The sequence below is a fragment of the Salvelinus sp. IW2-2015 genome, linkage group LG14 (assembly GCF_002910315.2).
Source record: "Salvelinus sp. IW2-2015 linkage group LG14, ASM291031v2, whole genome shotgun sequence".
NCBI classification, from domain to species: Eukaryota; Metazoa; Chordata; class Actinopteri; order Salmoniformes; family Salmonidae; genus Salvelinus; species Salvelinus sp. IW2-2015.
Window position 1 is genome coordinate 9,200,554 of NC_036854.1, and position 14,107 is coordinate 9,214,660.

At 41.5% G+C, this 14,107-nt stretch overlaps 1 protein-coding gene across 1 annotated transcript in view; it reads right to left on the reverse strand.

Moving 5' to 3' along the window:
• Window positions 1–14,107, reverse strand: part of tulp4a (TUB like protein 4a) — a 57,480-nt gene that overhangs the window by 39,351 nt on the left and 4,022 nt on the right.

A 14,107-nucleotide genomic window follows, 5' to 3' on the forward strand; every position in this document is an offset into this window, starting at 1 on the left:
GCTACTGTTCATAACTTCAACATGTCTTAAAGCTAGTATGATAGGCCAGTAGGAGTAATGAGGATGGGTTATTGGCCATTTGGCTTTCACCCTCGCATGGATCGTTTCTTAAGCTTAAACTTGTAAAAAAATTAAAATTCTATCAGCTTTTGATATTGTTTGATTTGTCTCATTTTTATTGCTCTGGCTACTTAACTTTTTAGGCTATTCAAATTACTTTGAGATGGAATGCCGTTACATTCCTTGTTTGATCTGTAGAAAGCTATTCATAAAACAATGAAGCGCAGCCTTCAGTCATATTCATATCAAATGAAGGAGAGAAGGGAACATAGGCTACATAAAAATAAATACTTATAAGGTTTAGGCTATAGCCTAATGCCCATGCATCAGACAGAGAGAGAAACAATATCTTTCTGACTGGACATTTTGCACTGCTTTGGTGGGCTTCTCCCCTCTGTCTGGCCTACATTCCTCTCTTGTGTTCTGTAGGCTATATTAAAACATATTTATTGAAATAGGCTACAGCAAATAGGAATAGGCAAATTACTCGGAACGTCACTTGTGCGCTACCAAGTTCAAATAGGCTAAACCATCGTCTGTCACCATCACCTGCCAATTCATGATGTCGTCACCGTCTACAACTGATGTCTATCATGTCTAATATCGCCCAACCCTAGAGGGATGTAGAAAAGAGAGGGGTGCTCAAAAGACATGAGGGGAGAGCTGCCGGAAAGAGGAAGACAGATTATGGGAGGAAAGAGAAGGAGGGGGCAGTAAGCAGGAGAGAGGGGTGTCAGAGGAACATGAATGGGGTGCTACAAGAAAGTCACAGAAAGCAGGTAGAAACCGAGAGAGAAGCATGAAAGAAAAGATAGGCAGAGCTAGAGACATAAACCCCCCTAAAGTCTGAAAAGCAGCCAAGTCTATGCCCGCAATATGAAATGGTATGACTGTATGCAGATATAAACCTTGATTTAAAGCAGGGTACTGCCAGAGACCTCACAATACGATACTATCACAATACTTAGATGGCAATATGATATGTATTGTGATTCGATACTGTTATTTTATTGCAATTTGATGTTCCAAACATATTGTTTTGGAACACCTTCCTAATATTGAGTTGCACAACCTTTTTCCCTCAGAACAGCCTCAATTCGTTGGGGCATGGACTCTACAAGGTGTCGAAAGCGTTTTACAGGGATGCTGGCCCATGTTAACTCAGTTGTGTCAAGTTGGCTGGATATCCTTTGGGTGGTGGACCATTCTTGAGACACACGGGAATCTGTTGAGCGTGGAAAAACCCAGCAGCATTGCAGTTCTTGACAGAAACCAGTACGTCTGGCACCCTCTACCCTACCCCATTCAAAAGGCACTTCAATCTTTTGGCTTTCCCATTCACCCTCTGAATGACACATACACAATCCATGTCTCAATTGTCTGAAGGCTTAAAAATCCTTCTTTAACCTATCGCCTCTCTTCTTCATCTACACTGATTGAAGTGGATTTAACAAGTGACATCAATAAGGGATCATAGACTAACCAACTGAAAGCTATGTCATGGAAAAAGCAGCAGAAAAAAGTGCTGAAAACATGTTGGCTAACTATTTAAAAAGAAGATGGAGAACAAGCTATAGAATGAAAAATACCGTCGTTTTGGAGCAGGTACAGTCGTCTAGCGCCAGCTAGCTATAGTATAAAAATATATATATACAACTTTTGTTTTATCAATACATCTGCCTCAAATATCGATATATCATATAATTTTCCCTCCCCATCACTACCATGCATCCATTAGGACCGATTAAGACTGTATGAACTAGACCCATCTAGTGTATCATACCATAGTAAAGRCTAAAGAAGAGAGGGCAAAGGCACAGAGAGAGAGAGATGTTCTGAGGTTATTCAGGTTGCAAATATAAACATTCTGTTACCAGCATTATTCTGTAGACAGTTTTTGCCATGACCTCGGATCTGTAAACTAAGACCAGTTTGTGCAGTGAAGAGGCTGGTAAACAGGTAGCAGAGGAAGCAGTGTCCCCAGTGTCTGGTAGTATAGGTAACAGTACCCCCAGGGTCATGTATGTCTCTCTGTAGAATGCTTGGTCGGTCTGAAACATGCAATCACACTACATAACACTGGGCTCAGGGCAGGCATGTTGAAAAACAGACTCCAGACTGAACCCATGGGTACTGGGAGGTGTGTGTGAGAGTGTGTGTCTGCACCTTGTCTACTGCTGCAGAGGGGCTTGAGATGGTGTCACACTTCAAATGCCACAAAGTTAACACACACCTTGCAGCCTGGTGTGCCTCCATAAACCTTCATTTCGGAGTCTGCAGTGACGGCCCACAAAGGATTTTTTTCTAATTTCTTATTTTTAGCACCAAAAGTAAAACGGTCCCCTTGAGATTGGCACTGTTAAGGTTCCTACATAAGATAAAACACAAAACACACACAAAATAGAACAAAAAGCCAAGGCTGTGTTGTCATCAGAAGGACTGATAGGACTCCCATTGGGATTATAGGCCTACTGCTACATTGAAATTAGATTGACAGTCATAACATCTATTTTTATCATTTTTATATTAAAATACAGACACTCCCACAATAAAGGCGCTGCTTCTTTTGAATTGTGTTTTAAAATTAGTCTCAAAGCAGACAGAGTGTCGCTGCTAATAATAAGCTGTTTTACGGTCTTGTCTATTTGTACTAATCTGGGCTTTTTGTTTTGGTTCAACATGGATTTGCAGTGAAGATGGTAGTGTTAGAACAGATTAGATGAATCCATCTTACTCCATAATAAACACATCCCATGATGACACTCAATGAGGTGGACATGGAACATCCCAAAATCAAGCTGATATGAGAGGACTGAGGACCTAGCATACACATGAGACAGCCCAATAGAAATAAAGCAAAATAAGGTTTATAATCACATTATCTACCCCTTTACATCTCCCTGTGTGTCTGTTTTACATCTCCCTTCAACTATCACTATCTTGGTTTCTCCCTCTCTCACAGAAACTGCCCTGCACAGACTTCTACTTCCATCTCCCTCACTCCCTCTCTTTGAAGTGACAGAGCCTGTGCTCAAGCCACAACTGATGCAATCTCCAGAGCAAGTGTCTCATCCCTGGATCTTGATGCTTTTTCTCTGGCCTGCAAACAGACTCTCTTCCCCTTTCTCGCCCTCAGCACCTCCCTCTTCTAACACCTACTCTTATAACCTTTCATAATTATCTCCCACTCCGTGGCCCTCTATCCCCCTCTCCACTCCCACCTCTACTTCTCTCCGCCCCCCTAGCTTAGGGTAAATAAACAAACGTTAAATCTGGGAGGTGGGAAAAACATGACGACTTTGCCATTACCTTGACATGACTTCTTCAGACACTCAAAATCTAACAATAGGTGTGTAGGTGGGGCCACTGAGCTCTCCTGCAGCCTCTCCTCTCCTGCCAGCTTAAAGAGATTCTCCAATACTTTTGCATACTTTTTAGCCAGTAGTTCTGAAAGTAGCACTGACTCACGAGCCAAAAGTGGTCCCTGTAAAGTGCATCACGCCACATACAGTGCCTACAGAAAGTATTCACACCCCTTTACTTTTTCCAAATTGGTTGGTGTTACAAGGTGGGGTTAAAATGTATTTCTCATTTTTTGTCAATGATCTACAGATAAAAAAATAAATACAACTTAAACAAAATTAATAGCTTGATTAGCTAAGTATTCAATCCCCTGAATCAATACATGTTAGAATCAACATTGGCAGCGAATACAGCTGTCTTTCTGGGTAAGTCTAAGAGCTTTGCACACCTGGATTGTACAATATTTATACATTATTTAATTTTTTTTATTCTTCAAGCTCTACCAAGTTGGTTCCTAGAGAGCTATTTTCAAGTCTTGCCATAGATTTTGAAGCAGATTTAAGTCAACTGTAACTAGGCCACTCAGCAACACTGAGCATTTGGGCTTATGTTTTAGGTTATTGTCCTGTTGAAAGGTGAATGTCTCCGTGTCTGTTGGAAAGCAGAATGAACAAGGTTTTCCTCTAGGATTTTGCCTGTGCTTAAGCTGGACAAAGTAGAATTACTGTTTAACGTATGACCCACCTTATTTTCCTCCACACCCCGCAAAAATCTAAATTAAACGGAATGCGTTTGAAGTGATGATGCACCGCCGAAAACAGCTAGCATGTCCAGCAAAGTACATCGCCAGTGGCACGCACGCACACACTTCATGCAGATCAGCAGCTCCACAATGATGTGACCGACTGGCTCCAAAGTGGGGGCTTTTTGTGGAAGCCAGACGAGACAATCCAAGAAGGATGTCGTGAGCAAAGTTACTGAGCTGGAATTTAGTCAAGCTTGCTCTTTATAGATTTGCTTCTAATTGAGCATGTTATACAAAAACATTTTTTGATGATAGAGTATAGCCTATGGCTGGATTTGTATTTTTTCCAATGCTACATTAATTTGGCAGACCTAACTTAATTGACCCTCTTTCTACAAGGCCTAGTCTATGAGAGGCCTAATCATATTTCTATGAATATTTTGTTAACGCCTATAGGCTATAGATATGCATTCAGGTAATGAACTCATTATTATACTTCAACATTTTAATTTGATTACAATTATTTGGCAATCATTCTTGAATTAGATATAAAAAAATTTAATAGTCTACTCTATTACCCTATACATCACATTAAATAACGAGATTAGATTGAACTTTAAAAATTTTTTTTATCAGGAATAAATTAACTGTCACAAGTTATACTTCCCACTGTGTTTAATTTCTCATGGTTATAACATTGTAACATTTTAATTCTTTTTAAGAAAAATAGTGTAGGTTTTCACATGGAATAATATAACTCTTGAAGCTCACATTAGGCCTAGGGCCTGCACAAGTGTCGGGGACAATGTGGTAAAGCACTGTTATTCCTAATCCACTTAATTGTTTTTATTTATTGTTTAATTTTWAAAAAATAAAACATGCGCTCGCTCGCCACACTTTTCTAGGGAAAATCCGTTAAACAATTTTGTCTGGCATTAGCTATATTACGTGTTTTTTTTCATAAACTCACTAGTCCTTGCCGATGACAAGCATACCAATAACATGATGCAGCCACCACCATGCTCGAAAAAATGAAGAGTGATACTTAGTGATGTGTTTGTGTGTTACCTTAGGCCACTACTTCACTATCACATATTTACAATGCAACATCCATGCATATGTGTGTGTAGAGTGTCTGATGTGTATGCGTCTGAGTGTCTCTTCACAGTCCCCGCTGTTCCATAAGGTGTATATATATTTTTATTTAAATGTTTTATCTGATTCTACTGCTTGCATCAGTTACCTGATGTGGAATAGAGTTCAATGTAGCCAAGCCTCTATGTAGTACTGTGCGCCTCACCATAATCTGTTCTGGACTTGGGACTGTAAAGAGACCTTTGAGGACATGTCTTGAGGGGTATGCATGTGTGTCCGAGCTGTGTGCTAGTAGTTTAAAAACAGACACCTCAGTACATTCAGCATATCAACACTTACAAAAAAGTAATGAAGTCGATCTCTCCTCCACCTTGAACCTTACATGCATATTATTATGGTTAGCTCTCTGTGTACATTTAAGGGCCAGTCGTGCTGCCCTGTCGGAGCCAATTGTATTTTCCCCGAGGTCCCTTTTTGTGTCACAAGACTGAACAGTACTCCAGGTGCGACAAAACTAGGGCCTGTAGGACCTGCCTTGTTGATAGTGCTGTTAAGAAGGTAGAGTAGCGCTTTATTATGGACAGACTTCTCCCCATCTTAGCTACTGTTGTATCAACAAGTTTTGACCATGACAGTTTACAATCCAGGGTTACTCTAAGCAGTTTAGTCATCTCAACTCCAAAGTCACTTTCCACATTATTTATTACAAGATTCAGTTGAGGTTTAGTGAATGATTTGTCCCAAATACAATGCTCTTAGTTTTAGAAATATTTAGTACTAATTTATTCCTTGCCACCCATTCTGAACCTAACTGCAGCTCTTTGTTATGCTTTGCAGTGATTTCACTCGCTGTAGTAGCTGATGTGTATAGTGTTGAGTCATCCGCCTACATAGACACACTGGCTTTACTCACTTTACAAAATTCTAAATTACAATGCTTTATAATTTCATCAGTTATACTTGGATGTGTAGTGTCAGCAGCGTTTGCTGCTGGCATGTCATGCCTAAGTTTGCTAATCTTGCCAATGAAAATCATTAAAATAGTTGGCAATATCAGTGGGTTTTGTGATGAAACATCTGATACAATGAATGATGGAGCGGAGTTTGCCTTTTTGCCCCAAATTTTATTTAAAGGCGCTCCAAAGCTTTTTACTATCATTCTTTATGTCATTTCTGTTTCATAGTGTAGTCGTTTCTTTTTATTCAGTTTAGTCACATGCTTTCTCAACATGCAGTTTGCCAATCGGTTGTGCAGCCAGACCTAATTTGCCATTGCTTTGCCTCATCCCTCTCAACCACACAATGTTTTTCCTCATCAATCCACAGGGATTTAACAGTTTTTAACAGTAATTTTCTTAATGGGTGGGTGCTTATTAGTAACTGGAATAAGCAATTTCATAAATGTGTCAAGTGCAGTGTCTGGTTGCTCCTTATTACACACCACAGACCATAAATATTCTTTACATCAACAACATAGGAATCACTACAAAACTTGTATGACCACAAACACTATATTAGGCCCATCCTTTGGACCTTCTGTTTTCCTAGACATGGCTACTATATTGTGATCATCCAATGGATTTGGATAATGCTTTAAAAGCACATTTCTTCAGCATTAGTAAAGATGTGATCAATACATGATAATGATTTCATTCCTGTGCTGTTTGTAACTACCCTTGTAGGTTAACTGATAACCTGAACCAGGTTGCGGGCACTAGTTACAGTGTTGCATTTCCCCCAAAGATAATGCTTTGTATTCAGTACATAAAGTTTTTAAAAATTGCCACATTTATTGCAGTTTTACTTTTGTGCCTTATTGCAAACAGGATGCATGTTTTAGAATAGTTTTATTCTGTACAGGCTTCCATCTGTTCATTCTGTCAATTAGGTTAGTATTGTGGAGGATAGGGATGCACTGACATTACATTTTTGGTTGATACCGAAATCCAATATTTTCCTTGCAAAAAAAACAACGATACCGATAACCGATATTTTAAAAAATTGCTGCCTTTTAAGCATTCTAGTACAGTTAAATAGTTAACTAACACACACACAGCGGTCTAAGGCACTGAATCTCAGTGCAAGAGGCATAACTACAGTCCCTGGTTCGAATCCAGGCTGTATCACTTCCGGCCGTGATTGGGAGTCCCATAGGGTGGCACACAATTGGCCCAGCGTCGTCCCGGGTTTGGCCGGGGTAGGCCGTCAATGTAAAAAACGATTTGTTCTTAAATGACTTGCCTCGTTAAATAAAAGGTTACACACCAAATATATATATTTTGTTGGCATTTACGYATGTCCCCATTACCAGTAAAACATAATCAAAACCTATTTATTTCACTAACTTTCTGTGCTGTTTTGTTGTTCATTTGTTCAGTTGTTTCATTCTCAACCAGGATTTCATCATACATGTCGAGCAGTGAGGATTTAGTTCTGTCTGTCCATGGTCTCTTCTGTCGTGGGTCCTCTTCCTCGGTGCGCACTGTCACTGTGTCCGTTTCCATCTTATCCAGCTGTGTATGTAACATTTCACGTAAACCCTGTTTGTCTGCATCAAAGTAGTAGTCCTTGTACCTAGCATTGAGCATGGTCGCGACACAGTAAAGAGGCTCAGAGAGAATGTCACCGAATCTCGTTCACAGCCTCGAGTACTTTTGTAAGTTAACCCCACGGTCTGTGTCGGCAGTTGTTGTTCAGGAGTTTCAATGCCATGACAGAGGGTATCACGTCTGCTGTAAATGCAGTTGATGAGCTTATTTCTCGAGTCAGTTGTTCGAATGGCGCTAGGAGTGTGTTCATGTTTCCAAGTTTCAAACATGTTCTCAAATGCAATTGAAATGGCAGCAGTGGTATGAGAACCAGCACATTCTTGAGCATGCAATATGGCTTTCCTCAGTATGAAATCCTCATCAACTCACTGTGCTGTCAGACTCAGCATGCTCATGGGGCTGGTCCAAATGTCAGTCGTGAAGCTAATAGCAGTGACGCCCATAGCAAGTAGCTCATAGATGCACAGTATTGTTGAAACATACAACTCCGGTAGGGCAACATCTGAAAAATAGTGTGTATCGGGGCTCGACCAGTCGGTGAAAGCCAACATCATCCACGACAGAGGGCGGTTGATTGTCATGGGCAATGAATTCCATTATCTTGGCATCAATGGATTTCACCTTTGAGTTGTCTCGCCAAAATGTTCTTACTCTTTCAGGTGACTGCTCAACTTCTTGTTTAATTGTTGGAAGTGTTCCCTTAGTATTTTTCTGTTTTTGTTCTGTGTAGCGTCATTACATTAGCGTCATTTGTTCTGTGTAGCATCATTTGTTTTGTGGTGTCATCACATCATCTACTTACGTTATATAGATATGCACATCAGCTTTGACATCGGATTTTCACATCGCCGTTAAACTAGACAGACATCAGGCCGATGCCAATGTTGGCATTTTTAGATTATATTGGCCGATTCCGATATGCTCACCAATATATTGTGCATCCCTAAGGGAGGAACTACAATGTTTTTGATCCATCCTTAGTTGCCTATCACAGCCATTAAACTCTGCAACTGTTTTAAAGTCACCATTGGCCTCTGTGTAATCCCCGAGGGGTTTCCTTCTTCTCCAGCAACTGAGTTAGGAAGGACGTCTGTATCAGGCTGTAACACAACAAAATGTGGAAAAAGTCAAGAGGTGTGAATACTTTCTGAAGGCATTGTATGTGCACCATCTCGTGGCTTTCTCGCTCTGCTGTGTCCACTGAGGCATTGGACCTGCCCCGCAACTTCATTGGATAATGCTGAGCAGGCTTCTTGCTAGATGTCACTCAAATGCAAGGGGCTGAAGCTTATTGGCTAGAACTCAAATTGCTAGGGGCTGGCCCACATGAGGGGAAATGTGGGGAATATGGCACAGCACAGCTTCAAGAAAAGTTGCTTTCAAACTAGGGATTTCGTGGCCAATTGAGGTAAAACAGTAATTCTGCTCGTAGATTACGCATGTATGAACTACACATTGACACATCCAGTCCAAAGAGGGAGATTTAAAAAACACTTTTAGTCGCCAAAGTACCGGAGCATGTCTTTAAAAGCATTTCTCTTTATTCCCTACGACCCACTCCTGTCCAGGATTCAAACAACTCATCCATTCAAATCGCAGAAAACACTGAAGGACTAAACTACCCGTAACTGTCGCTGCTCTGGTGATTATGACCAATCTAATCTTGTCTGTCGTAGTTATTGACCTTGGCTGTTCTGTTTGAGCTCACATTAGATTTTGGCCTATTCTATTCTGTGAGGTGTCCTATTTAACACGAAGGTACATCATTACCCATGCTGACAAAGTACAGCGGCACAGATGCCCTTCCCATAACTGCTGATAAAGTGGATTTTCCTGTTCAGGCCAGCAGCCAGTCGCATAAATATAGAGTGGAGACCCTGGTCAGTTGGTCATGGGAGTCGGTTCTCTGCTCTCTTCACTACTCACCAGAGCGCTGATGTGATGCGAGTAAGCACATTCGTCCTAATCTGATAGAATTCATTAGGCAAACTAATTTCCACACTGTCAGAGACACCGAATTATGCGCCCAGCTACCAAATTATGGATTTTACATTTCCCAAAGCATATGCGTATTTATTGCTTTATATGAAATATGGTCTGGGGAAGGATATTACAGACTTCATTACTAGGGAAAGTGTGAAAGGGGGAACTGTTGTTTCGGATGAACATGTACTTGAATGAACATGACTGGAAGTGGGTAAAATGACAATCAACCAAAATCCTTAAAAACACACAACTATTGCAAACCTAATTCAACAACCTCATAAAAAACATTGTGTCAGTTCAGGTACTTGGAGCTAGATGGCTGCATTCCCACGGGCCCCGGCATAGATCATTGCAGCGCGGTCAACATTTTTCAGGCTGCATGCGGGAGCGGGCGGTCAGACAGACAACTTTGGGATTAAAGAATGTTTTTGTCGCCGCAGATTAGATTACACAGGATAGGTGCAGTGAAATGTTTTGTTTTACAGGGTCAGTCATAGTAGTACGACACCCCTGGAGCAAATTAGGATTAAGTGTGACAGACAGATTTTTCACCTTGTCGGCTCGGGTATTCAAACCAGCGACCTTTCGGTTACTGGCCCAATGCTCTAACCCAGTGGTTCCCAAACTTTTTATAGTCCCGCACCCCTTCAAACATTCAACCTCCAGCTGCGTACCCCCTCTAGCACCAGGGTCAGCGCACTCTCAAACGTGTTTTTTGCCATCATTGTAAGCCTGCCACACACACTATACATTTATTAAACATAATGTGAGTTGTCACAACACGGCTCATGGGAAGTGACAAAGAGCTCTTATAGAACCAGGGCACAAATAATAATAAATCATTTTGCTCTATTTAGCCATCTTACATATAAAACCGTATTTCTTCATCAAATTGTGAATAACTCACCACRGGTTAATGAGAAGGGTGTGCTTGAAAGGATGCACATAACTCTGCAATGTTGGGTTGCATTGGAGAGTGTGAGACTTAAATCATTTCCCACACACAGTCTGTGCCTGTATTTAGTGTTCATGCTAGTGAGGGCTGAGAATCCACTATCACATAGGTATGTGGTTGCAAAGGGGATCAGTGTCTTAACAGCACGATTTACCAAAGCAGGATACTCTGAGCGCAGCCCAATCCAGAAATCTGGCAGTGGCTTCTGATAAAATTCAATTTTCACAGAACTGCTTGTTGCAATTTCGATGAGGCTCTCTTGTTCAGATATCGGTAAGTGGACTGGAGGCAGGGCATGAAAGGGATAACAAATTCAGTTGTGTCATCCGTTTCGGGAAAGTACTTGCATAATTGCGCACCCAACTCACTCAGGTACTTCGCTATATCACATTTGACATTGTCCGTAAGCTTGAGTTAATTTGCACACAAAAAAAATCTGAATGCAGACAGAGAAGAGCTCCAACTTCTTAATCATAACCTCAATTTTGTCCCGCACATTGAATAGTTGAGGAGAGTCCCTGTAATCCTAGATTCAGATCATTCAGKCGAGAAAAAACATCACACCAGTCGTGTGAGAATTAATCATGCAAGCAGTCAGACAAGTGAAAATTATCGTCAGTAAAGAAAACTAAGCTTGTCTCTCATTTTATTTATTTTATACGTGTCAATACTTTGCCCCTTGATAACCAGTGGACTTCTGTATGTTGTAAAAGCATTACATGGTCGCTCCCCATATCATTGCATAGTGCAGAAAATACACGAGAGTTCAGGGGCCTTGCTTTAACAAAGTGAACCATTTTCACTGTAGTGTCCAAAACGTCTTTCAAGCTGTCAGGCATTCTCTTGGCAGCAAAAGCCTCTCGATGGATGCTGCAGTGTACCCAAGTAGCATCGGGGAGCAACTGCTTGCGTTACCACTCCACTATGTCTCCCTGTCATGGCTTTTGCACCATCAGTACAGATACCAACACATCTCGACCACCTAAGTCCATTTGATGTCACAAAGCTGTCCAGTACTTTAAAAAATATCCTCTACTGTTGTCCTGGTTTCCAGTGGTTTGCAGAAGAGGATGTCTTCCTTAATTGACCCCCCATAAACGTAACGGACATATACCAGGAGCTGTGCCAGGCCCGCCACGTCTGTTGACTCATCCAGCTGTAACGCATAGAATTCACTGGCTTGTATGCGAAGCAGTAATTGTTTCAGAACATCTCTTGCCATGTCACTGATGCGTCATGAAACAGTGATGTTTGATGAAGGCATTGTCCGTATAGTTTTTTTGTCCTTTTCCCCCAGTATTGTCCCAGGAAGAATTTAGTCCTCCACAATAGTATGGGGCTTGCCTGTCCTAGCTACTCGGTAGCTCACCATATAATACGCTTCTAGCACCTTCTTATTAATGGTATCTGATGCTTTTATACATGTCTTACTACTTGAAAGTCGTCTTAATTCTCGTTCAAAAAAACTCCTGTAGCTTATCTTTCAAATTGGCATGTTTTGTTTCATCAAGTTGTGATATATGTGCAAAAGTACTAACACATATAACACACTGTGGCTGAGGAAAGTCACTACTTCCAATATAAGTGAACCACAAATCAATGTAGTTCTCATCATATTTGCACCTCTTCAATCGTCCAACGTCCCTGTCTGTTGTTCGGTGCTTTCCCAGGTAAGGGGGCAGTAGCTCTTCGACTGCATCAGATTCACAACTGTCAGTGTCCATGCTAGCTGGGCTAAAAACAAATGTAGAATTACTGATGCTAAGCATTGGATGTGCTCGTGGAAGCAGAACAACTTGTGTCGTCAACAGGTGCAGGTGTAGTACTGCTGGTAGTAGCAGTAGTAACGTTACCAGTAGAGCTGGTATGTGTCTCTATGGACCAGTCCTTAGTTTTTTAAAACCATTTTCGAGCAAACGGAATGAGCAGAAGCTACGTTTGGCTACATATGGACCGTTTGTGGAATTCCCGCGAGAGAGTAACGGTTACTGTGATTGGATGTTAATTATTTGACTAGGCTACCTGTATTTGACATTGTGTTGTTATTTCGCTGAACACTAGATGGTTTAAATGAAACGAGGCTGCTCAGGGGAGAAAAAACCTCACCCAAATGTATAGCCCCGTTGGAAAATATAAATGGACTGTTTGAAAATGAAAATATTTTTTGGGGTAAAACGATACAAATCATTTAAATATATATATATTTTTTTATAAATGTGAATCACATTTTTATTTGGCATACCCCCAGCGGCATTATGCGTACCCCAGTTTGGGAATACATGCTCTAACCCCTAGGCTACCTTCTAGGCTACCTGCCACCGCCCTATGTCATGACTAGGCTGCAGTGCAGTTCACCAGTGTGTAGAAATAAATATATATAAATGGAAAGAAGTGGAGGGCAGTCAACCAACGTGAGTAGAGGTGCAATAAATATTGATAACCCATTTATTTGTCTCTGCCTGCAAATCTTCCAGCGCCTAAAGGGTAGGCTATAGGCTATGCAAAAAGTAAGAAAAAGTGCAAGTGTCTGCTCTCATCATTCTTGCTGCTTCAAGTTCAGTAGCCATACCTCTCCTAGTTGGGCGTGCGAGATCAGGTGAGTGTCTGTTATCTATTAAATAGACTGGGATATATGCATGGCCAGAGAAGCACGGGGCAGTTATTTTCTAAGAAAATGAACTTCCTAAATATGATTAAGCTATAATTTAGTAGGGCTGGGACGATTCCAGTAGTCGCAATAATCGTTAGTATCATGGCACGGAAACAAAACACGAAGCCCGATTTAGCAGCCCTAATGTTAGAAACAAACATCATTATGTTGTCATAGAGTCACATGTATTTATTTTCCAAGAAATAGCACACAATATTGTATAGGTCTGGGAATTGCCAGGGATCTCACGATATTATCGTGATACTTTGGTGCCGATGCGATATGTATTGAGATGAAAATACTGTGATTTTATTGAGATTCGATGTTTCAAACATACTGCTCACCAAATGTCTGCTGCAGAGGGAAGAGAGAGCCATGAGAAAAACTAGTTTTGGGCCTCCCGAGTGGTGCAGCGGTCTAAGGCAATGCATCACAGTGCTAGCTGTGCCACTAGAGATCCTGGTTCGAGTCCAGGCTTTGTCGCAGCCGGGAAACCCATGGGGCGGCGCACAATTGGCCCAGCGTCATCCGGGTTAGGGGAGGGTTTGGCTGGCAGGGATGTTCTTGTCCAATCGCGCACTAGCGACTCCTGCGGCGGGCCGGGCACAGTGCACGCTGACAGTCGCCAAATGTACGGTGTTTCCACCGACACAGTGGTGTGGCCGGCTTCCGGGTTAAGAGGGCATTGTGTCAAGAAACAGTGCAGCTTGGCTGGGTTGTGTTTTGGAGGCAGCACGGCTCACGACCTTCGCCTCTCCCGAGTC